Source organism: Cynocephalus volans, chromosome 9 (assembly GCF_027409185.1).
Source record: "Cynocephalus volans isolate mCynVol1 chromosome 9, mCynVol1.pri, whole genome shotgun sequence".
NCBI classification, from domain to species: Eukaryota; Metazoa; Chordata; class Mammalia; order Dermoptera; family Cynocephalidae; genus Cynocephalus; species Cynocephalus volans.
Window position 1 is genome coordinate 151,289,875 of NC_084468.1, and position 25,101 is coordinate 151,314,975.

General features: G+C 43.6%; 1 long non-coding RNA gene across 1 annotated transcript in view; it reads right to left on the minus strand.

The window, feature by feature from the left end:
• Positions 1 to 12,340: 12,340 nt before the first annotated feature.
• Positions 12,341 to 25,101, minus strand: part of LOC134385620 (uncharacterized) — a 37,418-nt gene continuing 24,657 nt past the window's right edge. Inside the window, exon 9 of the long non-coding RNA XR_010024423.1 lies at positions 12,341 to 21,345. This is a non-coding gene — a long non-coding RNA (uncharacterized LOC134385620). The remainder of the gene's footprint in view (positions 21,346 to 25,101) is intronic.

The following is a 25,101-nucleotide window of genomic DNA, read 5'->3' on the forward strand; positions in this document are numbered from 1 at the left end:
AATTTGGACCCCCAGATGCTTCAACTGCAAAAGCCCACACTCTTAGTACTTGCCATGTCACCTTTGAGGGAAGAGAGGTCTGGGCTACAGCCACTGCTTGGGACTGGGCTGTGTCTGTTTAGACACTCTTGTTGCCTGAGTGACCATCCTGGCATCTGTATGCCGAGGGCTTTACATGTATTATCTCAGTCTTCACAAAAGAGCTGTGAGGTGGGTTGATATATTATTATCCCCTTTGTAGATGAGATACAGGGATGTCGAATCACTTACCCTGGGTCACAGCTAGGAAGTAGCAGAGATGAATTTGGACCCAAGAGATGGCTTCAAGCAGGGATCAGAAAATATTTTCTTTAAGGAGCTTTGAATTGTAGCACGAAAGCAGCCATGGGCCATATAGAAACAAATGGGCATGGCTGAGTTCCAATAAAGCTTTATTTGTAAGAACAGGTATCAGGTGAGATTTGGATCACTGGCCATAGTTTGCCAACCCCTGTACTAGATTCCTCTTTATTTGATTATGAGAAGGCCTAGAGAAGGCAGATACAGAAAGGCCTCACACATAATGGACTCTAACAATCCAGGCAGGGAAACCAGATGTGAAAAGGCATGAAGGTGCAGATCTATTTGGAAGTGGTGGCCAAGCCTGGGATAGATGGACCACGTGGCTGAAGGAGGGACAGAATCTCACTGCAAAAGACTCGGAGCATGAGAGTGCTGTAAACCAGACTACAGAGAGACAAATATCCAAAGATCAACAGGTTTTAAATAAGGGAGTGGCCTCTATCTTAGAGAGACACTTCCTGTGGGTTATCAAGAGGTGAGTCTAAGGGGTCCTGAGATTGGGACTAGGAAGCCCAGTTGAGAAGCATCACAACAGCACAGAAAAGAGTTTGTGGGCTTGTCAAGGGTCCATCATTGGATGAATGGATAAAGAAAATGTGGTACTTGTATACAACAGAAAATTATTCAGCCTTAAAAGAGAATCCGGTCACATGTTACGAAATGGATGAATTTCAAGGACGTTATGCTAAGTGAGATAACAGTCACAGAAAAGGATAACTACCGTATGATTCCACTTAGATGAGGTACTTAGAGTAACCAAGTAGACTGGTGGTTGCCAGGGGCTGGGAGGAGGGGGAAAAGAGGAGTTCGTATTTAATGGGTATAGAGCTTTAGATCTGTAAGATGAAAAAGTTCTAGAGATCTGCTGCACCACAATGTGCATGTGCTTAACACTGCTGAACTGAACACTAAAGTGGTAAGATGGTCAATTTTATGCTATGTGTTTTTTACCACAATTAAAAATAAAATAAAAGCATCAATGGGGTTATAAACCACACGGCAGCAGGAAGGGCAGATACGAGGGACACTGCCGGGCAGAAGGGCAGGGCTCTGCAGCCGTGCAGGTCACACACACATGCAGACACAGCGCCGGCCTCTCGTGGGCCTGGCTCGCTCCCTCCCTCGTTCCCGCCACAGCATCATTAGGCTGTGATCACCGTGAATTGTGTCTCCACACTCTGGCCTGGGCTGTCAGCCATGGGGCTGGACTCCTCTCACCCGAGTCCACTCAGTGTGGTGTCTCCTGCCATAGGTCAGGCCACACTGTTCATCAATCCCACCTCCTGAAAAGTCTCTTAATCACCCATGATCTAAGTGAATGAATTGACAAATTCAGAAAATTACAATTCGATTTTCAACCAGGAGGGGCATTTGTTGGCCAGTGTGGCAAAGACTCAGAAAGGCACCCTTTGCCTTGCTGACATCCCCGTCCAGGAGAGAAAGAGCACTAGAGCCCTTTGACTCTTCTTCTTATGGTAAAATATGCCTCAAGCCATCTTCTGTGCACCCATATACAGGGAGACAAGGCACTTTCCTAGTGATGTAAGTACCATCCTTACATTAGGTTTGTCAATGGAAAGTAACACAGGCTTTCTGTTTATATATCAGTCTAGCATGAGTTGGGTTAGTGTGAGTCTTTCTGAAGATCAAATCCCCTCACACTACACCAACAAAATCAAGTTTCTAGGCTTGCTCAGTCTAGAGAGCCATTTCATGGGAAATGACACCATGTGAGGACTCATGACACCCAATCAGCCAAACTTCCCTGGTGACCTTCCACCTTTACCACAGCCCTTCTTCAAAGCATCAACCCAAATTGGCTCCATTCTTCTCAGACTTGGTGCACATTCATCTCTCTGCCTGGAGTTGTCTCTCTGCCCTGTTCACCTGGTGAGCTCCTACATCACCCACAAAGTCCAGTTCAAATATTCCCTCGTTTGTGCTGACTCCTCCTAAGTGTCTTCATTTTCTGAATTACCATCATACTTTGGACATGCCTTTCTATTTAATCATCTATTAAATGCTTATTCAACACAGGCCCTCAGGTTGCTATTTTATGTACTTAATCCTCACAAGAGCTCCTTAGAGAGATGTGTTTCTATCCATATATTACAAATGATGGATTTAAGCCTCAGAAATTTTAAGCCAAAGGTCACGCAGTTACTGAGTTTCCTAGGCTGGGATTCTAATTGAGATGCATCAGCCCCAAAGGCCAGGCTCTTTCAGAACCTCATTCTCACTGTAGCTCTCTTGTGCATACTTGCTTGTCTGTTCCTCCGTTTGTCTGTGACGTTCTGTAGGAACCATGACTTTTGTCCACACCCACAACCATGGTCACGGTCATGCACTGGGCATGCCATGTGTGTGTGCTGAATGAATGAGTGAAAGAGAGAATAAATGTGGTTTATTTTTAACACAGCAAGGACATGACCATGTGAAATATATTTTGAACAAATAATTTCTCTCATTTTTAGCTCTCCACCTTGATTAACTGGTGTTATTTGCTGCTTTTTCTCTCTATCCTACATCCAAAAATTCCACTGAGATATCCATGGAAAGATATTGCTCCTGGTCCCTTCAGGGGAATTGTCCAACTACATAATACTAATTTCATGCAACTTAAATGGCCCAGGCATTTAGCTCACCTCTCTCATTTGTATTCTAGTATGAATCTGGGATGTGCTTGTATGAGTGACAGAGGAAGACAGCCCTTGTGATTTCTGCTCAACTGTTCTCTCTGTATAATGGCAGATGGCTCACAGGCTCATCCTGCTAATGTTATGATACTTAATGCATAAGATGGGTCTGGGTGGGGAGGACAGAAAGATAAAGATGAGATAAAAGGCAGTTATCATTTGTTTATACTTCAAATCCCACTTATAGGAGGAGGAGGAGCAGCTCAAAAATAGAAGGTGGGGTTGTGGTGGGGAGACCAGTTAAAGACAAGATCTGGGGGATTAAGTGGGTATGGCTAACTGATGGCAGTGTTTGTTTCATACAGGCACGGACTTGGTTCCTTCTACTTTGTTTACATAAACATCAGGGCTTCTCTAAGGCAACCATCATTTTTTGCATGAAAATTTGCCGTTAAAATTATTATTACAAATTTTACAACAAATGGTTAAATGTCTTTGATATTTAATTACTGGTTACAGAGCAAATAGATAATTTAAAAAAACACTTAGAGCTTCCCATAAGACAAAAAATATAAGAAAATTTCTAACAAACTTTTAAAACAATGAACAACCACACCAGAAATGGAAAAAAGTTAGAATAAGAGAGGAAGCCATTTTTTGTCCATGAAATTAATATACAGAAACGGTGGTTCGAATTATGATAAATATATAATGCACTATGTATCATCACATACTTCTGGGGATATATCAATTGGTTTCAACTTTCTGGAAATATCTATAAAGAATATTAAAAATACACATAAAAATTATCTCTAAGTTCTAGTTCTGAACACTCTATCTTAAAGAAATAATTCAAGATGGGGGAGGGAAAGAGTTTTATACAAAAAGATGTTCATTGCAGTATTGTTATTAATGGGATAAATAGAAAACAAATTAAATGCCTAAATCTGGAAGTCTGGTTTAGTCACACTATAGTCTGATAACAAAATATTTCTAATAGATGTGCAACAACATCACCAGCGCCACTTTAGGCAAGCTCAAGTACAGAATGGCGCCACCCACCTCCTCCCCTCCCCCTGCCCTTTAGGAGAAGCCTCTTGATTTCAACAGAAACCCCTTTGCTCCCGCAAGGAAGCAGTTCTCCACCCCGATCCACACTGGCATAATGACCCTCCTTGATGGTATCAGTCAGCTCTTGGTGCCAACATACCAATATAAGCTCTGCCACCCCCACGCCTGGGGCTGTCCTGCATTTTCAGGGCAGCCCGGGGCTGCCTGCTACTTTGAGCACAGCCCAGCAGATTTTCTTTCTTTAATAAAGCTTGAATGGTACCCGGTATCTCGGCTCACTTTCTTTCAATTTCATGTTTTTTACCCATCACTTTGGTTTATTTCCAGAGATAAGGTAAACAGCCCATGTATTTTCTTCTACTTTTTTTTTTTTTAATCTACTTTTTGGTGTTTTCATTTCTTCCATCTAACCCTTTATTCTATATGGAATTTTTCATTTTATTTATCTTTTTGTGTGTAAAGCATTTTTAATAACCAATCAGAAAAATAATATTGGCCGATGACCTTAAAAACCTTTTGTCAAAACATTAAAAAACTCTCGCACTATGAGTTATAAATGAAAAGGGAAGTAAAAAATTATAAAATGAATAATTTTTTAGTTATTTTGATATGTGATGTGAAGGGCCTAAGTCCTGTCTTTGCTACCAACTGTGTTACCTTTGGTCTTAATTAATTAGCTCATGGAAGCAAAAATGACCACACTTCCCCTACAGACTAGCTGTGAATCTGGAGTGAGTTGTTGCATACAGAGTTATGGAGTGTTGTTTTCATCAGCTCCTAACTCGGGGTGAGGGTCTGACGGACATCACCCCACTTTCCAGGAGGTTGGTAGAGAACAAACGCTAGAATAACTGGAGAAATCTTTCTAGAAAAGGCAACCCTGAAACAAGTATTAAAAATATGGGGAAAGAGGCTCCCATTTCCCGCCATGAAGGAATAACAGGGATCAGAGTTCCACTCCAGCCTTAAATGACCAGGAATTTGGATAAAGGTACAGACTAAGAGGTTTCAGAAGTGGGCGATAGACTGTACAGCACAGTGACCCCTGCCAGAAGGGAGGCCAAGAGGTGAGCCATGGGAGGACCCCTGCTCACTGCCTGCAGGGAGGTCCCTGGAGGGGGGACATAGCAAAGCCGAGTAGTCGCCCAGAAGTGAGGAGACAGAGTCTGGACTCTGGGACTGGAGGACAGGAGGCTAGAATTTGCATGGAAGCGTCCTGGAGGGAAGAAAGAAAAGACAGAGAGAGACCCAGAGAGCAGCAGAGAGCTAGTCTTGAGTCTTTGAATACTGCTCTGTGCATGTGCGTGAGGAAACCACCAAGACTCGGGGAGGATCCCTACTCTTCTCAAGCTGGCTTCCCATTCTAATCGGGCAGGGGGTGGGGGTGGTAATTGATAAGTGGCAAATAACATTTAAGTCGTGATTGGTGTCCGCCTTAAAGTGCTATCCACGTGGCCCCCAGCTCACTGGCAAATTTTCATTTACTTGGAACAGCAAGTGACTTCACTGAACGGGAGGAATTTGCTCAAACATTCCTAGACAGTCTTCATCATCCTTTGTTCATAAAGCTCAAAAATTCAGCCAAGAAAAGTTGTCTTCTCCCCACAGGGAATTCAGAAGGGCTCCCTGGAACAATTCTAAAGGAAACCTTCGTATGGTGAAGTGTCACCTCCTGATCCTTCTCTACTTTTCCACATAGATATTTCCCCTAATAGATCTCGTCAAAAAATACCTTTGATTCTCCTGGGCACCGAAAGTGAAGGAAGCCTTATCGTGCACACAGACTCACTGCAGCAGTGAATGTCATCCCAGCCCGGGTGAAGTAGACACCACTTTCTCTAGAAAACTCCCAGAATAAGTAGAAACCCAAAACCAAAAATGATAAAGAGTATTTTCTGCAAAAAAATATTATTTTTATAATAAGGAAATTACAGTCATCGTCAGCCTGTGCGAGCAATCTCATCTCAGCCACAGCTGAAAAGAGCTCGTTGTACTCTCGCAGCTGCGCGTTGTTCTGAGGCTCGAACCACTAAATAAATATCACATTTCTTGCCCCTTCCTACTTACATCTCAGTCCAGTCCAGGGACTTCTGCAGCCCGTCTGGTTCTAAACATACGACGCTCTCTCCGAACACTCAGCGAAACACGAGTTCTCCGCGCTGTCTCAGCCACTCTCCCATCCACAGTCTCTCGGACCCTCGGCCGTGATGCCGACCCCGCCGTGAGCACTACAGCAGGGGCGCGCTCCGTCCCACCGCCCAGATGCTGCTGCGCTGGGACCAGCAGAGAAACGCACATGCGGGGAGAATACGAGGAAAACGGGCCCTTCAGACGGTCCAGTCACGCGAGGCCCGAGGGGGTGTGCGCGTGCGCATGGGTGTGCCTTGTTATTGACTGACGTGGTTGCGCATGTGCATTGGGTGGTTTGTTTTTTTTGTTTGTTTTTTTGTTTGTTGTTGTTGTTTTTTTGCTTATGGACTTGAGTAAAAAGGACTAATGGTGCAGAGGTGCCTGAAGCTTCTAGAGGATGCTCTGGGAAGCTGTCCGGCTACTGTAGTGGCGAGTGTCTGGAATCCTGTTGACATTGCCAAGTGTAGCACTCTTAATCCTGTTCGTGACACCAGTCGTCTAGCTCCACAACCAGGCCCGTTGTTGGGCTCTTTTACCTGCCCCTAATCCTGCCGATGGGGCCAATTGTGGAGCTAGGGCTTGGTCTGGAGCTCCCAGACCCCTCAAGCCTATTCAGACTGGGTCACAAGCCCTTCACACACCAGGCTGGGTCCCCAGACCCCACACGTTCAAGGCTGGGTCATCAGACCCCTTCACACAGGTCTATGAGCTAGGTAAACAGCCAAAAGTTCCTTGGAAGCCGTAGGTTGAAAAGCATGGCTGTGCCAGGTGGACACCCGAGGCCGATGCCCACCCACCTGCTTCACCAAACTCTCTCTCTCCTCTCTCTCTCTGAAGAATACAAGAATAGCAACAAAACTAAAACTACACACACACACACACACAGAGAGACACAATTTGCTTACAAAGGATGCTAAACCACACTCAACTGGACCCAAGGCGAGGGCCCTGACCAAACTATTCTATTTTCCCAACAATCCACCCCTTCGGGGTCCTCACCGTATAATCTACATGTTCAGAATCTTCCTGGACGTTCCCTTAGCAAGGATAAATTACTTTTACATTTACATATTACACATTCCATCCCAGTCCCAAAAGTCTTTAGCTTCTTGTAGCACCAACTCAAAAGTCCAAAGTCTCCTCTGAGACCAAAAGCAAAAGTCCTTCAAGCTGTGAACCTGTGAAGAGTCAAAAACAAATTTACTTCCAAGGTATAGAAGGACAGACACTGGGTACACATTCCCATTCCAGAAGGGAGGAACAGAAAGGAAAAACAGTCCCCAAACAAATCCAAAACCCGAACAGGGAAAACGTTAAGCACACTGGGGCACCCAGACCACTAAAGCGCTGGGCAACTTTGCTCCTACAGCTCTGCCAGGCGCAGCTCATTGAGCTGCCTGGTGCCTGCAGCTTCACTACACATTTCCTCAGTGGGGATTTTCCATGGGGGCTCCAACCCCACTTTTCTGCTCCACAATGCTCCGTACATGACCTCCGTAGCAGCTCTACCCCTGCAGCAGGTCTCTGCCTGAGTCCCCCAGCTTATTCATACATCTTCTAAAATCTAGGTGGAGGCTACCATGCCTCCACTGCTCTCACATACTGCTGGCCTGCAAACCTAATACAACATGAGCACCACCAAGGCTTTTGGCTTTTTTTCTTTGGAAGTGCTGAGGCAGGATTGCTCCAGCCAGAGTGGCTGGGATGCAGGGAGCAGTTTGCCAAGGGCAATGACACCTCAGGTCTGCCTTCCTTCTGGAAAAACTCAGTTCTCCTAGGATGGGAGGGGTGCTCTCCCAAACTTCTCAAATGCTCTCAGGGCCTGTGATGGGTGGGGCACCCATCCAGACTTCTCAAATGCCTTTAGGACATTTTTCCCACTGTCCTAGTTTTTAGCATCCGGCTGCCTCACCGCCAAGACAATGTCTTTAGCAAACAGTTTACCTGCTTCATCTTGCATTGTTCTCCTGCTCTCCACTTCTCTACCTCATGGCCAAGCTGCAAATTTTCCAAATCTTTATGCTCTGCTTCCCTTTTAAATTCTGGCTTTTGAATTACTTCAATCAGCTCAGCTTACACTGGCTACTCACTCAGTCTTGGGCAATTTTTTGCAGCGTTCACTCACAGTTCAAACAGCTGCATTTGCCCAGTCCGTCAAGGAGTGGCTGCCTCACCCTTGTGCATATCTGCAGCTCTTTTGTAACCACTGCCACTGAGACAGGCATGTAGTAATGGAGACTAACTTTTCCACCTTTTCACCAGATGAAAACATACTTGAAATTCTGCAGGGGTACCCATCCTCGGGTCATCTGTCCATCTGCATGTGGCACTCTTTTCTTGGGTTTATATGGTACCCGGCTGGCCATCAGGTTTAAGTGGCACCCTCTGAGCTTTTTGCCTTCAGTCAAAGGCAACATGCTTTTACTACATAGTCTCTAAAGCACGTTACACCATCCACCCCTAAGTCTCATAGGTGCGGCAGCCAAGCAGCCAGGGGCTCTCCCTATTTCTGCTGCTTTATTGTCTCAATTTCTCATGCACAACAGGTCATGCCTGGAAATGCACAGTTTCCCCCAACTCACCACTGGGTTGGTCATCTTCCCTGGTGTGAGAGGCAAGAGTGGACAGTCGCTGCACGCCATCCTCCGGGATAACCATCCACACTTCCAGCAACTCTGCTTTCTGCTGCAAATCTCTATCAGTTTGCAGTGTAGTGATCAGCGGCCAGGCTCCGGTCAGCAGAAACATGGCCACCGGGCACCACATGCTCAAGGACAGCCACATTTCCTCCCCTTCCCAAGGGGTTTTGCATTGTAGTACCTGATCTATGCTGTCTATGCTGCCTTGCAGTACAGTGTGCAGCAACCAGATCCCAGTCAACAGGAAAGTGGCCATAGGGCACAGCATATTCACAAGTAGCCACATTTCCTCCTTCTTCCAAGGGCTTTCGGCTCTTGTACCTGCTCAGAATCCTGTTGCAGACTACGCCCATTGGCACTATGGCTAATGTAAAGCTGGGGCTCTTGTTAGAATCCTGCCCACAGCGCCAGTGGTGGAGCTACAGCCAATGTCTGGAATCCTGCTGCCTTAGCCAGTTGTGGGGCTACTGCTGTTCGTGACACCAGTTGTCTAGCTCCATGACCACTCCAGTTGTCGGGCTCTTTTACCTGCCAGTAATCCTGCTGATTGTTGAGCTATGGCTGGGTCTGGAGCTCCCAGACCGCTCAAGCCCATTCAAAGCCTGGGTCACCAACCCTTCATATGCCAGGCTGGGTCACCAGACCCCTTCACACAGGTCTATGAGCTAGGTAACCAGCCAAAAGGTCCTTGGAAGCCATAGGTTGGAAAGCATGGCTGCGCCAGGTGGACGCCTGAGGTCAACACCCACATGCCTGCTTCACCAAACTCTCTCTCTCTCCTTTCTCTCTCTCTCTCTCTCTCTCTCTCTCTGAAGAAGACAAGAATAGCAACAAAACTAAAAAGATACATTGGCACACATGCGCACTAACTCCACACCCACACACAATTTACTTACAAAGGATGTGCTAAACCACACCCAACCAGACCCAAAGTGAGGACCCTGACCAAACTATTCTATTTTCCCAACAGAAACCATATTAGGTTGATTGCTCCTAGCTCTGAATAAAGCCTATTATTTCTTCACTCATGAATCCAAGGACCTTTTCATATTACCTGGATCATAGACCTGCATGTAGAGGGTTTGTGTCCCAGTCTGGACAATGGGCTCAAAGGGTCTGTGTAGGTCCTAGCTCTACAGCAGAACACCCAGCTTCCAGGTCATCAGAATTCATTTCTCTCCCAGTCACCTTCTCATAGCTCCCAGGGAAGCAGACTATCAAATACCTCGTGCCCCAACTGGAAGCAGATGGACATTTGACAGCAAGAACCAGGGCCCTCTTGAATGTGGCATTTGGGAATTTAGCAATACATTCTCTAAATCATGCTGTCTCTACTATAATTCCTTCCATAAGTCAGTAATTCCTTCAATATTCCAATACTATAACTTCACGGGACTCATATTCTAATATTTTCATGAGCTTTAACCTATTATTTGCAGGGCAGCTTCTCATTGTGAAAGCACTCTAGGTCCAGCTTTGTGTGGTCAGGTGTAACTGCCTGTCTGTCCTCCTCAAGGTTTCCAAAGGCTAAGGAAGCAGTTTTCAAGGGATGTCATTAATCGAGTTCCTTAGAGGACTGTACAGACATAGGTCCAGGTACATACAGTGAAGCAAGACTTTAAACATCCATATGTTCTGGTAACCTGCTATATGCACATTCTACCTACCCCATTTAGAGGCTATCTCTTTTCCATTGGTCTAGTAACATAAAGTCACTTTCTAAATCACCATTACATTTATCAATGCAGATAAAATTGATCCAGATGATACAGGAGGTGCTCAGTGTCCCTGGACTTGGGTTTCAGGTCATGCCTCTGGGTTTCCAGCCACTCCCTGAGGTCTCAGGCCCCTTCCTCTGAGCTCTCCCCTGGAAGAAAGTTACTGTTGCCAGTTAGACCTATTCTTAGCACTGACAGGGAAAATGAGACCACACAGGTGGGGGGGGGGGGCTGGTTTATGCAATCCAGTGGCTGGGCATGCTCAGTAGAGAGCACAGAACATTCTGGTGCATATCACTGGGAACCATCCCCTTAATTGAATATTCATTAGATAGAGAAACTATAAAAGTGGAATCCCAGCAGAAGGCAGGATTGCTGCTCACTTTCCTGGAGGCAATCTGCCTTCCCTGGCTGAGGTGTGTATGCTGTACTTTGTGTCTAACTTACTTTCAGCAAGCCACTGCTCACTCTGTTGAGCCAGCCTGCACTCCGTACTGAACTTTAGGGTGTTTTTCTGGCTTTTGTGTTAAACTTGATGTCTGTACTGAACTTACTTTTGTATTAAACTTGATGTCTGTACTGAACTTACTTTTGTATTAAACTTGATGCCCTGCTCAGTCTCTGGAGCATGCCACACACTCTCTGTGGAACCTATATTCTTATCTGTGACGTTAAACCTGTTCTAATTTTCTACGATGACTCTGCTCTTGAATTCTTCCCTGTGGCAGAGTCAAGAACCTGGTAAGAGGACTGGGGGGGTTAAGGATAACTGTTGGGGCCCCCTCTGGACCCTACCTCTGACATCAAAACATCACAAACGTAATGGTTATCAATTCCTCTTAATTCATAGCAAGCTGTCATAAACATCCACATGTACAACAGTGGACTTGACACCTTCAAATAAACTGGAATCTGAATGAAACACATCAGAATAGAATTCCTCCTTCTCAAATTTAGTTTAAATCATATATGCACAGAACACACAATATATAAGGCAGATGCTTTTTTTACAATTGTACTCCATAGGCAGACTTGTCACATACATAGGGTATGAGCAAAGGGCCACCAGACATTAAGAACAGTTCATTCTTCAAGAATTTTATTGAAAGTATTTACTCAAAACATCTAGATTAAAAGGTTTGGTAAGACAGATAGATGTAGATATGGGAAATGTATATAGTAATGTTTTCTTTCTCCTAGGCCCACACAAAAAGAACATGCATGAGAGTCAGAAGGCTTGTGTTAAAAACCTGGCTTCCCACTTCCAAAGTCAATTAATCTTTAAGCCTCTTCTGCTTGGCTGTTACAGGGGAAAAACCATATATCTACATCTATCCACCCCCATCTCCATCTCTATCTCTGGATCCCATTAAATTCAGACTTTCTAGTTAAGAGAGAACCACAAGCTCAGAGTATCTGTCAGGATCAGGAGATCCCCAAGGTCAGACCAGAAGGATGATATGTTCTCTTAAGTAAAGCTCACCATACACATGTAACACTCTTCATAGACTGTTTAGTTTAGCTACACCATCTTCTTTTGACCTGTAGGAAGGTAACATGAGAGAGCTCTGGACCAGGAGATAAGAGAACCTGGTTTGTTTCCCCACCCACCCTTTCACCAGCTGGGTTACTTCAGATGAGTGAATCCACCCCTCCAGACCACACACAGTTTCAATCATCTGTGAATAACTTGCATCAGTGCTTCCCAAATAGTGACTCATGTAACAGCAGGTGCACAAGGCCCTGTTACACTTACCCCTGTGTAATGGAGACGAAAAAAAGAATTACGCAATTACTCAAGCACTATGTATGCATGAGAGGCTTGAAAGGACTGCACTTCAGTAATTTCCCCATTAGGAAGAGAAAACTGAATGTGTCAGCAGCGATTCAAAGTTAGCCTCTCCCTTTTATTGTAAAGACAAGGAAGTTTCACAAGAAAATTCAGTTGATTTAATAATTACAAAAACACAAGGATATGGGCAGAATTACGGCTAAGTATAGTTTTTAACAGATGGAAACTATTAACATCAGTGAAATAAACAAAGTGACATTCCATAATGCAATTTGTGAAAGGTTAAGTCGATCCACCAACAAAAGTTTGTTCTTAGCAACCACTGTCTTTTCTTACAGCAATTTCCTTAGTATTTTTACACAACTATCAAGAAACTTTCTTAACATATCAATTGGTAGGTTAACCAAGGACATCTGTCCTTGAGCCAGCAATTTTGCTGTTACAATTCTTTACCTACAACAGAGACTTTAGCCTGGGGAAAATGTCCTGTCTTTCGCAAGCTTAACATTTCTATATGTAATTTTAAAAAGTTAGGTTATACCTGAAACTACAGGGCTTTGGAAGCTCAGCCCTGTGAAATACATTTGCTCTATTAATGTTAGTACACTCCACAAGGCCCTACACCCATAGATTCTGATTCAAAATCTGGTTTTTCAAAGTTCCTGAGGTGATTCTGATGTACAGGCAGATTTGAGACCTACTTATATCTGGACGACTTCTGAAGGCACTTGACTACTTCCGTACAATGTTCTGTTATTGGATATACCACAGCTGACTTGTCCAGTCTTCTGTTGATGGATGTAGTTTGTTTCCAAATATTTGCTATTATGAGCAATGCTGATAGGAGCATTTCTTCCTGTGTGCACGTGTGCTTGTGCTGGGGACTCTGTAGGGTAAATTCCTGAGGGAGAGATCACTGGGTCGTACGTAACACATGTGCATCCTCACATTTTCTAACTATTCCCAAATTGTTTTCTGAAGTGGTTGCATCAAATTACATTCCACCAGCGGTGCATAGCCATTCTTCTTGTCCTCTAGCTATGCCTACGCTTGCTGTTAGCAGCCTTTTAATTCAGATATTTTGCGTAAATGCTTTAAATAAAATTCTTCAAGGATGAACTGTTCTTAATGTCTGTAAGCAAGGAATTTTTTTTCAATTTTAAGTTTTCCTTTTTCTTCTTTAATTTTCATTACCTCAGCCATCACCATGTTGGGCATTAATTTCACTTTTTAAATTTTTCCTTTCTTTCAGCATCTCTAATTACCAATCACACAGGACCAGGGAAAATAAAGGCATGTGTGTAGGGTAATGTGATTATTTTTTAAACTTTAGTTGGTCTCTAACTTCAAAGAAATGGAAAGCTTTTTTTTTTTTCTTTTTTTGGCAAGAGGACACGTCTTTTGCTCTGGAATATGTGTGAAAGGTCTTTGGTCATGAGAGATAAAGCTTGGGCTAACACAGCTGACTAAAGCAGAACTAAGGGTGCACTTCCTGATGAATGGATTCCCATGTTTTGAAGACATGAGCAAGAAAGCCTTAGGGCCCTTTGAGCTCAGAGAAGGAAGGAGATGAGGAAGTTTTAGCATGAGGACCAGCCTGACCACAGGGCAGGAGGACAGAAGCCTGAGGATGAAAATTGCTGTGAGGACAAGATTATGCAATGGCAGAGATGACCATGAAACTTTAGGAACAGTGATGCATAATATCAAATCTGAGTTATTTCCTGCTTGAGACCATCGATCATCACCACCACTGTCAAAGCTTCAGAAAACATTTGTCACTGACAATAGCATTTACCATTTCATTTACTGAACATCACTGTAAGTCTTGGAGATACCCACTATATGGAAATGACAAAATCCCCAATCTTGTAAGATTTACATTCCAGTATCGTGTTTGTGGTTGTTTGGTGAAGGGGTGAGGTGAGCTATGTTCACATTTAGGGGTAGAGTGGACCAAGCATGGCAGAAGTTCCCCCAAAAAACCAGAGCAGGAGAATGCTGGACACTTTGGACTTGTAGGATGGGTCTCTGGCTACTGTATTTGGAAACCAAAGAAGAGCCGACTGGAGGATTTGGGTACTCATGTTTCATGTGCAGTAATCTGTATTTATTACTGCTCAGTGTCTGTAATCACCAATGCAACAACTGTATTTCAGTGCCTATATCCTATTCTTTACAAATGACAGTCTCTGCACTGTGCAAAATATTTCCTTATGTTTTTTTTTTATCATTTTTTCAAAAAGGCACATTGAATAACATATCATCTGAGACCCTACAGATCTGAGAAAATCTATATGAGCCTTGACAAATGCTCTAAAACTATGTGTGTAAGATGGTGGCAGAAAGAAAATCTGAAGCTAACTTGAGTTTGACTCCTCTGAACATAAATGGTCACACTGTTTGAGGCTAACAGGATTATCCTGTTATTCTTTAAGTTCAAAATCTACACAAAAGATTTGTTTATTTGAACTTATTTTGTCCTATTGATTTCTAATCCTTGGATCTTTTATAAGTTCTGGATTTTTCTCTTCTGTGTTAGTTTTGAAGGTACAATTTTTAACTAGGTATTGCATTTTTTTGATGAGTGGTGGTTGCTTCTTGGGGGAGTAGGGGCTTTTTTATTAACAGATTGGATCCTTTTATTTAACCTCCATATCCATCATCTTTCTTTTCAAAGTAAAAAATAAATAAAAGTATTGAATTCTTACAATATGTCCATTTACCTTTCTACACATTCTCTTCAATTACTTTAAAAAGTTTTCCTCTATATTCTGGAGTTATCACTCAGATGTAAATCTGAGCATCTGTTTTGTAGCTTATTCTGTAAACTGTTTACTTTGTTTTTATCAGGTTCATTTCTTTATATTTTAAATCTGGGTTCTTCTTATTTAAGAAACAGTGCATCCTCTTTTGTTCTCAAATGAAATAGAAAACTTTCAATTTCAAATTTTGTTCTGTTTTACGAATCGAGTTTTTACTGGGGTGGGGAGCTACACCTAAGGTACTCTTTTTGTGTGGGCATGTGCAGAGTTTTCTAATAATTCCAGTTTGTGTATTCTCTGCCACCTCCCATTGTTAACCCAAAGGACCTAGCTGAAAAAAATTATGAATTTTCAACTTTGTTTAGTCTGTTTTCCTATTACAATAAAGCAGGTGGTAGTCATATACCATAAACCGATATTGCAAGCATTACCAGCACAGAATTGTATCGTATCATTAGCAAAACGCAAAAGTTAACATTATTTCAGTAGCTATAGAGGGAACTGGGAGAACCCGTTTTTCTCTCCATGACACTATGTCTTGGCCTTGCTCACTGATGTTACATTTGAGATAGTTTATGAAGATGGAAGCCATTTCATTTTGGCTTAAAAACTGCTCTGCCAGCTTGTCTTTTATTTATGGAGTTGTTTGTTCCACGCCTATACCTAATTCACAGCAGTATCAATAGCAACCCTGCATATTCCCCAAATCCTACAGACCCACACTCCGAACTCTGTTTAATTCCATGGGGCGTGAAGCATCAGTTTTGCAAGGGATGGACATTCCCTTCTTCCCTCCATGTTATCACATTTTCCCATCTTCAACAAGTCAAGTTGAAGTTGGGAACAAGTTCAAACAAGTTCTTTTTTCCTACGGCGTTAGTTTCCTATGGCTGCTATAACAAATTACAAACTTGGTGGCTTAAAACAACAGAAATCTATTCTCTCACAGTTCTGAAGCCCAAACATCCAAAACGAGCACCACTGGACCAAAATCAAGGTGTCAGCAGGGCCACTCTCCCTCCAGAGGCTGTGGAAAGAAACCCACTCCTGGCCTCTTCCAGCTCCTTGTGGCTGCTGGCAAACCCTGGCATGATCGCATCCCTGGAAGCTTCAGGACCAGCACCTTCACGTGTCTTTTCACTTCGTCTCTGTGCTGCCTTCTCCTCTGTGTGTGTGCCGAGTCTTGCTGTGCTTCTCTCTCACAAGGATGCTTGTGATGTCACTTACAGCCCGCAGAATTATCCAGGATGGTCTCCCCACCTCAAGGTCCTCCACTTAATCACATCTGCAAAAACCTTGTTTTTTTTCCAAATCACATATGATTTACAGTTTCCCAGATTAGGATCTGATATGCCATATCACTGGGTGACCATTCAGTCTACCGCACCTATTAAAATCCCTCCACCAAGACCCACTATTCAGATAAACTGTTTCTCCAAAGATCTCCCCCTGATGTATCTGTATCCATTGTTGTGTTAGCTTTGTTTGAAAAACAATTCTTCTTGAGTTGTGTTGGGGAATTGTCTGTTGAGCTGAGGATGGAGGGCAGTAGGTGTAGGTCTCTGAGCCCATGTCTAGGGCCACAGCTGGACCGTGAATATGTCCTTTTAGCTCATCCTACCTGGGCTCTGGCTGGAGAACAGGTTAGAGGGAGGCACCTTATTTCTTATTTCTGGGCCTTATTTCTTTCTCAGGAGGCTGCAACTTGGTATTGGCACTCCTTGGTGCAGATTGCCAACTGGTTTCAGAAATATTGTTGGTCAAAAAAAAACTATTCTAATCGATATCTAAAGGCAAGACCTAATTAACAGGAGAGCCACAATTCCATCTTGATTGAAAACATCTTTTATGAGTGTTTCTTCTATGTACTGAGCTTAAAAATGTACGTGCCTTTTTAATAACCATACGATATTGCCACTTTTTCAAAAACCAAGGCACAGAGACCTTAATTAACTTTTCCAAAGTCACAGAGCTAGTAAGTGATGGACTCAGAACATAAATCCAGATTTAAGAAAATGCTTTAAAGCTATTTAGTTTTAGTTCCTTCTTCCAATAAACAGGGGAAGGAGTCAATGTTGTTTTTCTAAAGGCTATTGGTGGAGACCTTCCCAGAAGGGAAAGAAAGTGGAAGAAAGAGCTTGGAAAGGAAGATACAATTGGCCAAACTCAGAGAGGAGGAACTTCTCCAGAATTGGGAAGAGAACCGCTATTTGACTCCCTGACAACCTGGTGGACCTCAGAGATGAACGACCTTGAATCACAACTAGGTCAGGAGGCCTGGGCACGGGGAGTCCCAGTCTCAGCAAAGATCCCCTCCCGACCACGACACACAGTGGTGGACATGAAATCATTCAGGGGACTCTGCACTTAGAAAAACAGTCCGTGTCATGAATGACTGGCATAAATCTAAATTTTGGGAGACTTTCTAAATGTTTTAGGCTTTATGAAACCCCACTTTTTCTCACAGTCATAAATTTAGGGATAAGGAGTTCCAACAATGACCAAGATTGAATTTCTTAACACTTTGCCAGCAGAGAGCTCAGAGTACAATTTGATTTGGGGGAATAAGGGATTTTTGACATTTCTGCAGTTATCACATTCAAATTTGGCAGTGGGAAAAATCACAGCCCCCCACGTTGTTTCTCTGCCTCTGAAGCCCAGGCTCTGAATTGCTGGCCATCAGGCTGAATGTAAAGATGGTGACATTTCAGGGACAGGCCAGGTTCTGGGTTTATTGTGGCTGGTGCTAATAAGAGTGGGCGTCAACTTACCTACAAGAATGGGACTTGCCCCTCATGCCACCACCTTCCCCAAAATCTACTGGTCACCATTTTAAATTGATAAACTGGGAAGAAAATAGGTGCTGGGACATTTTCTGCATCCCGGAAAAAAATAGCATTTACGATTTTTTTAATTCAAGCAGTTGTTTCCCGGCTTTTTCATGTGTATTGTTCTATGATCCTAAGGCTCCTTGTGACTTGTACATTTTTCTGAACATCAGGGCTGTCCTGGGGTGTAAGTCCTCTTATCTCTTCAGTATTTCAGTGCTTCTCCTACCTCTAGTAATCCTAGGACTCGTATTTTTGCTCTGTACTCTCAGTAGCTGCATTAAGTGCTAGACCAACAAGATATGGAATCTTTTTAACAATACAAGGTTTTAAAATGTACCCACAGTCATTACTATTATATTCACTGTAGCTTTACCCTTTCACACACACTTGAGATTCATCCTATAAAAATCCCCGGTCTGAAAGAAACATCTAAAAAACTCAATTATGCCCAAACAAAGGAAGTCACCATTTTTAAGGCTGCTAAAGTGCATTTGGCATTTCCAAATGAACCTCCTCCTTTATTTCAATGAGCAACAATTATTCTGAGTTCTTATTATAATTCTGAAGCTACCAAAGGCCTGCCTCTTAGCCTGGAAACAAGTTTGCAATGTCATAGTCTCTGTGAAATATTTCCTGCTTGGTTTCAATAGCCTATTTCTGAGACAAAGATTGAGTGACAGCTTAAAAGAGTGCAGATTATAAATCTGTTTAAGAGTGTTGCATTTTTTGAATTTGTCACAAATGAGAAGGGAAAACGAGGGTGACACAGGCAAGACTTAAGTGCCAACACAGGTTTTTCTGTGCATTCATTATTCTAGGGTCAGACTCTCCACCAGGGTCAGCAAGAAATGTCAAAAATAAATACGTATCAGTGCAAGAATCTTCAATTTAAAAGAATGGAAAGCAAGATTCCTACTCATTTTTATGGCACAAACCTGACATCAAGTCACTCATTTCACAGTTTTCTATAATGGAACCAGCTGTCCTCTGGGAGGAACTGGTAATAGGTTTTAACGGACAAAATCTGCCACTGAAACTAGCCATATTCTAATGCAATCTCAGGGCTTGGCTCCCAGCCTGTCATAAGGCATCATGCTTTTGGCAGCGCACGTCCATTGTGAGATGAGGGGGTGCGTGAGCAGGAGGGCTGCTGAGCCTTGGGGTGGGGGCGAGAAGGGAGAGCCTCTCCTCCGTCCACTAGGGAGCATTCCAAGCCCCAGATCAGGGTTTGATGGCCTCAACTGGACTGAACCCTGTGGAAGAACCAGGGAATGTCAAGGTCTTCAGTGAAGAGTTGTGGAGGAGGCCATGGAAGACAGGCAGCAGAGAGAGGCAGAGAGGCCAGCAGGTGAGGGGACGGCCATGACTTCAATGTGAAGCCTTGCCCCACTTCCAGTTAGGTTTGGTTACAACAGACGCAACCAGGTCTTACTGGGTCTGGATTCACAGTCAGAGAGTTTCTTTCTCTACCTCTCTTCCCTGCTCATCCCATTAAACCCTTCTTCTCTCCTATTCAGCTCGCAAACTGCTGTGACTATATGAAAATAGCATGCAGAGAATGGAATGGGCTGGCTGCCATGGAGATAGAAATGGGACGTTCGCTGTAGTTTCTTTCATGGTGCTGTGCCCTCTGCTGACGCTGCTCTCTTTGCTGGGCAGCTTGATTGCCTCTTGGAGATGGTGACTGCTCTGGCTCCCAGCCTTGTGTTCGAGCCACAGTTGAGGTTAGACAGGTAGCCAGCCTCTGGACGTTGTGCAGAAACCTGAACAAACTCACCCTGCCTATGTCAATCTGGGCACGAGAGAATTAGGCTTTTTTTTTTTTTTTTAACTTGTAGCAGATTTTCAGCTAAGTGATCTCAAGTGTCCATTTTAGTGAAATGCTGCAGGTTCTAAAAACAAATGATCTTTCAAATAACATACACTCACTTTGCTTAAAGCATGTTCTACAACTTCTGTTCCAGCTGTCTCATGGCAATGGTCCTGAAGCATGGGTACACAATTTTAAAGGAAATTTAAAATGCTTTTTTGAGTGAAAGGCATGGCCCAGACGGAAAACATTGATGTATTCATCATGGTCACTTCCTCCGTAGGTCACTGTACCCTTGCTAACCTTAGGTGATCTTATGAGCATGTGTCATTCCTCTGAGCTGCCTCCCTCAGCTAGCTCTGGCCACGATTCTCTAGAAAGTTCTTCAACAACAACAAAAATGGCAAAACAAAACTAGACATCATGTTGACCAATAAATTGGAAGCTCTACATTCTACTCCAGGGTGAAGAGCCTCTGATTTGAGGTTGGCTCAGAAAATGCTGCATTTCTCTCTTTTTGCCCCTGCTTATACAGATACTGACTCTGCAGTGTCCTTGTCCAACTCGAAGTTCAGCGTGAGGCCTCCAACCTCTGCAGAGTGTGCCTTTCCACCACTGCCCGTCCTTCGTGCCAGATCCTAACTGCATCCAGCTGTGGACAGTCTCTTGTCTCCCAGGGCTCATCGCAGTTACCAACCCCTGGTGAATTCCTGCTCCTTCTTCTGCAGGGCTTTGTTCAGCTGCCCCAGGTGAAGTCACTTCCTCTGTGCTCACTCCATGTTTATATTTCCACTACCACCTGCCCATACCCCACCTAGTACGTGTCTCAGAGACCAATCTCCGATGCGGAGAACATAGTCTGACATATTGAAGGTGTTTAAAAAGCATCTGTTCCATGAATGCACGAAGAATAAAGGGAAAGCAAAATACACTTATAACCCTCAGACAAATGGCATTTTCTTTTTCCTCCAGATATTCCAAAAATACGAAAATTGGGAGCTTGGTTTCCCACTTCGTGCTGACTGCTGCTCAATGATTTTACATCTTTCTGGTACAGTCAACTCTATTCTGCATACTAAAGGAACATTACAATGGTATGAATAAAAACTTAAAAAAAGATTCTTCAAAGACAATTCATCTTTGATAAGCCTCATAATGTATGTTAAAGAGGGTGTTTGTTTGTTTGTTTGTTTCAACTAAGCGTAGGGGATAGGTAATAGAAAGCACTTTGCACCTTAATATGGGATTTCTTTCTTGCTTTGCTAACAACTTGCTTTATGATTGTAGCCAAGTGCTTTCTTCTTTTTCACCTTTTATTTCTTAATCTCTAAAGTGGTTTATTTTGGTCCAAAATAAGTAGGATCCTATGACCTCTAAGATCCTTTCAGCTCTGTGGTATATTGTTCCCAAAGACAGCCACCAATAATGCCTTCCATCCAAGCATATCGCAGCACTCCTTCCAATAAGAGTTCATCTGCTCCCTTGAATCTGGGTTGCAAGACCTCTTTTTAAGACCCCTGAAAGATGTAAGGTGGTGCTGGTAGATCTTCACAGCTAGACAACAGGCTGTCTGAGAATCTTAAATGTGCTCTCCACATCAGCCTGACAGACCTGAAGTAGAAAGAAGTATGAAGGCATGTCAAAAACTTCATGGAAAAATGGAATTGAAAGATAATACAAATATTTCCATCAACTGTTTGAAGTATCGTACTAGGTCTCAGAGAGAATTATGTATGTGACTTTGGGTGCATGAACAAAACCCAATAAGATTCATAGAAAACCCACAAAGTGTAAAAATAATTGTACTTGCAAAATACCTCCAGCTTGAACTAAAATAAAAAATTCAAAATTCAAAATGGCAATAGTCCTCTGGGTGCCCAACATCACATATTGGCAGGGAGCAGGCTGAGAAAGCTACTCAGCTGTAAGCATGAGCTCCTTCTTATGCAAAATGAAGAATGACTCTCAGGGCAGAGCCAAGAGCAGAGAATTACAGATTAGGGGATGACTCCCAGAGTGCAGAGCTTAGTCCTAATCAAGGGACATTTCCTCCCCCCACAGTTGGGGGAACTGATGACATGTGTCTAACTTTTTTCAACAGGAGTGTTTATTGTGGTTATTCTGTTCTTATTTCACTATTCATGTTGGGTTGACTTGTGTGGTATGGAGGGCTGATAACCTGGGGTGGGGGTGGTTGTTTGGGTTTCCAAGTCCCCAGATCAAGAAAAAACAAACCCAGAGTAGCTTTATTTGCATTGGGCCCATCCAGACCTGATTTAAATCCTGGCTTTTGGGCCTGAGCCTGAGGCACTGTTCTAATGAGACTAAAGGTCTTTAGAGTGAGTAGGTGAAATGTGCACAGGGGAAGCACGCACACTATGTGGCTACAGGCAGACTGTGGTTGTTGTCTCCAAATATGGCCATAAAAACTCCTCCCATGCTCCATTCCTGCATGCATATGTAACTCTTCCCATTAGGAGTTACACTTTCTCTCTCTTCCCTCTGAATCCTGGATTTTAACTTCCTTTGATCAACAGAATGCAGAGGAAATAACACCATGACAGTTCTTGGCCTAACACTTCAAAGTTTTGGTAGCTGTGGTTTTCGCTCTCCTGAACCCCTATGTAAGAATCTGGGTATCTTGATGAGGAAACAGGACCCACCCACCACCAGCCATGGTGGCAACCCCATCTGAGTTCCCAGGCATGACAGTGAAGTCACTGTGGAAGCTCCAGCCCCAGTCAACCTCCCAGCTGAATGCAGCTGCACAGCTGACCTCAGCCAACAGTGCATGGAGAGAATGAAACTTCCAGCTGACCCACTAAACTGTAAGAAACAATAAATTTGGGGCCATTGGGCTTTGGGATAGTTTGTTGCACAGCAATAAATAATGGATACAAGCTCTTACGATGATAGTCTATAAATAAAATTATATCATCTGCTTAGATTCAGAACTCATGGTTTAGGTGAGCAGTGCAGAAGCAGAAAGGGGAGAGGTTACCTGCTTGGTACTAAACATGAGTATTTATGATCCTCCCATGAATGACTAAGATTTGACTATATTTTATTTTTTAGCCTTACTTATCTCTGTCTCATTCTATATTTACATTCTGCCAAAACATCTGAGTTCGAGTGCAAATACTTAGTCAATGATCTATGTGGAACAAAAAATTAATGGAGTCTTAGAGCTGGAGAACAATTACAGCAGGTGTCTCGTGAGGAGTACAGGGTCCAGAGGGAAGCGGTGAGAGGACCGTGTTTCTAGGACAAGCTACTGTGTTTTCTACTGTCCTTTGGGGAAGGACTGAATAGGTGATTGATAGGATGTTTTCCTTTTCATTTCATGTACTTGATAGAAAATACCTTGATATTCTTGCTTAAAAAAGGGCATCTGGCACAAAAAGTGCATCACTTCACTCGGGTATCTTGTAGACTCACTGGTCCATGAATGTGAAATACCAGGAAACCTCGTGATGAACATTTGATACACAGTCATGTTTATTACGAAGTAGGTCCCACTTAAATTCTACTCAAGAAGGTTTTGTCACATAATTTTTCTAACACACCTTCACCTGTAAGGTATGCTGCGGATTGAATGTCCCCTAAAACTCACTGAAGCTTGATCCCCATTGTAACTGTGTTAAGACGGTGGGAAATCTGACTATGGTATTTGAAAGGTGGGGCCTTTAGGATGTGATTGGATAATGAGGACTACGCCCTCATGAATGGATTAATGGGTTAATGGTTTAGTGGGTTATGACAGGAGGTGGCACGCATGGCTTTTTAAGGAGAACAAGTGAGCATGTTAATGCACTGTTGCAGTTCTCGCCACATGATGCCTGCATCACCACAGGACTTTGTAGAGAGTTCCCTCCAGGAAGAGGCCCTCACTGGGTGTGCTCTCTGGGCCTTGGGCTTCCCAGCCTCCAAAACTGTAAGAAATAAATTTCATTTCTTTTTACATCGTGCAATATCAGGTATGGTATTATAAGCAACAGAAATGAACTAATACATGGTACTACCCAAATCCTGAATTCGGGAGACAGTGAAGAAGACGTATTATTGTATTGAATGAGACTGAAAAGATATACAGTAGGGTATATTGCATACACATACAATATACTGTACTGTATATCTTCTCAGTGACCAAAAGACAATTTTACAAACACACTTTCTGATTATTTGGAGCCCTTTCCCCCTGTTCAGAGGTGTGACTCTAGTCTCACTAAACCTTTAGCACATTCAAACTCTTGACAAAGTTTATAATCGAGCTCTTGCTGTTGACAAGTGTTTGAGAAAAAGTTCTGCTTCTGGGTTTCCATGGAGACCACTTCTCACCTAGTGGCTGAAGGTAACCTCTGTCAACCGTGGCTGGCGGTAGTTATCAAGCTGTCACTGGCAATCTCCCCTCTCATTTACTGGAAGCAACATTGTAGAAAGAGAATAACGGGATGGCACGGGGAGAACACACTACTTCACTTTGAGGCTGCAGTTGTGGGAAGACTTCTACTGTCGACTGCAAGATCCTGGCCCTGGGGGAGTTTGGCCAACACGTAATGTGAGCAGCAGAGTGAGCAGGGAAAATAGCACTGGCCTTCTGGTCAGACTGGATAAGGTTCTGTCCCTGTCCTGCCAGCTGTGAGAAAGTGGGCAACTCAGGTCAGCTACGGGAGCGCCAGTCCCTCCCTTCTTTCTTATCAACACAGACAATGGTTTTTGCTCTGTTTACTTCAAAGATTTCTTATTTAATTAAATTACATAATTTCGATAACAAGTGCTACCGGCATAAACGAATTTGGAAACAATACAACTGACTCTTGGTAAGCCCCTACCTCGGCCTGTGGGAGCAGAGGCCACAGACCAATTCATGAGAACAGCTTCGAAGGCGGCTGAGGTCTGCGTGGGCTGCACGTCCACATGTACGTTTCACAGAGAAAAAGTGAACCTCGGTCAGGTGAAGGGTCGAAGGGGAGGTGAATTAGAGGAGCCTCCTATCCACGTGGGTGTGGATGGACGTGAGTACCTGTGTCCAGGTATTCACGGGAGTACAGATGAGTGTCCCTGCCACTTACCCCAGTAGATGAGTCTCAGCCTAGACCACCACGACCCATGGATTAGCCATCATCCATCTATGGCAGGTGAAGGTGACATTGCTGGTGGCAGGGTCCTCTTCTTAAGTGAGTTGGGACTGGCTATTGGTGACATGATCTGAGTCCCTGGCCTCAAGCTGGGGGTGGGGTGGAGCCACCCTGTCCTGTGTCCACTGTGCCATTTCTGTGCACTCTCACCTTTTCTCCCCCACCACACAAGAGGAAACTGAGACTCTAAGAAGTGGGGTGCCTCTCGGGATAGACAGTGGTGGCACTG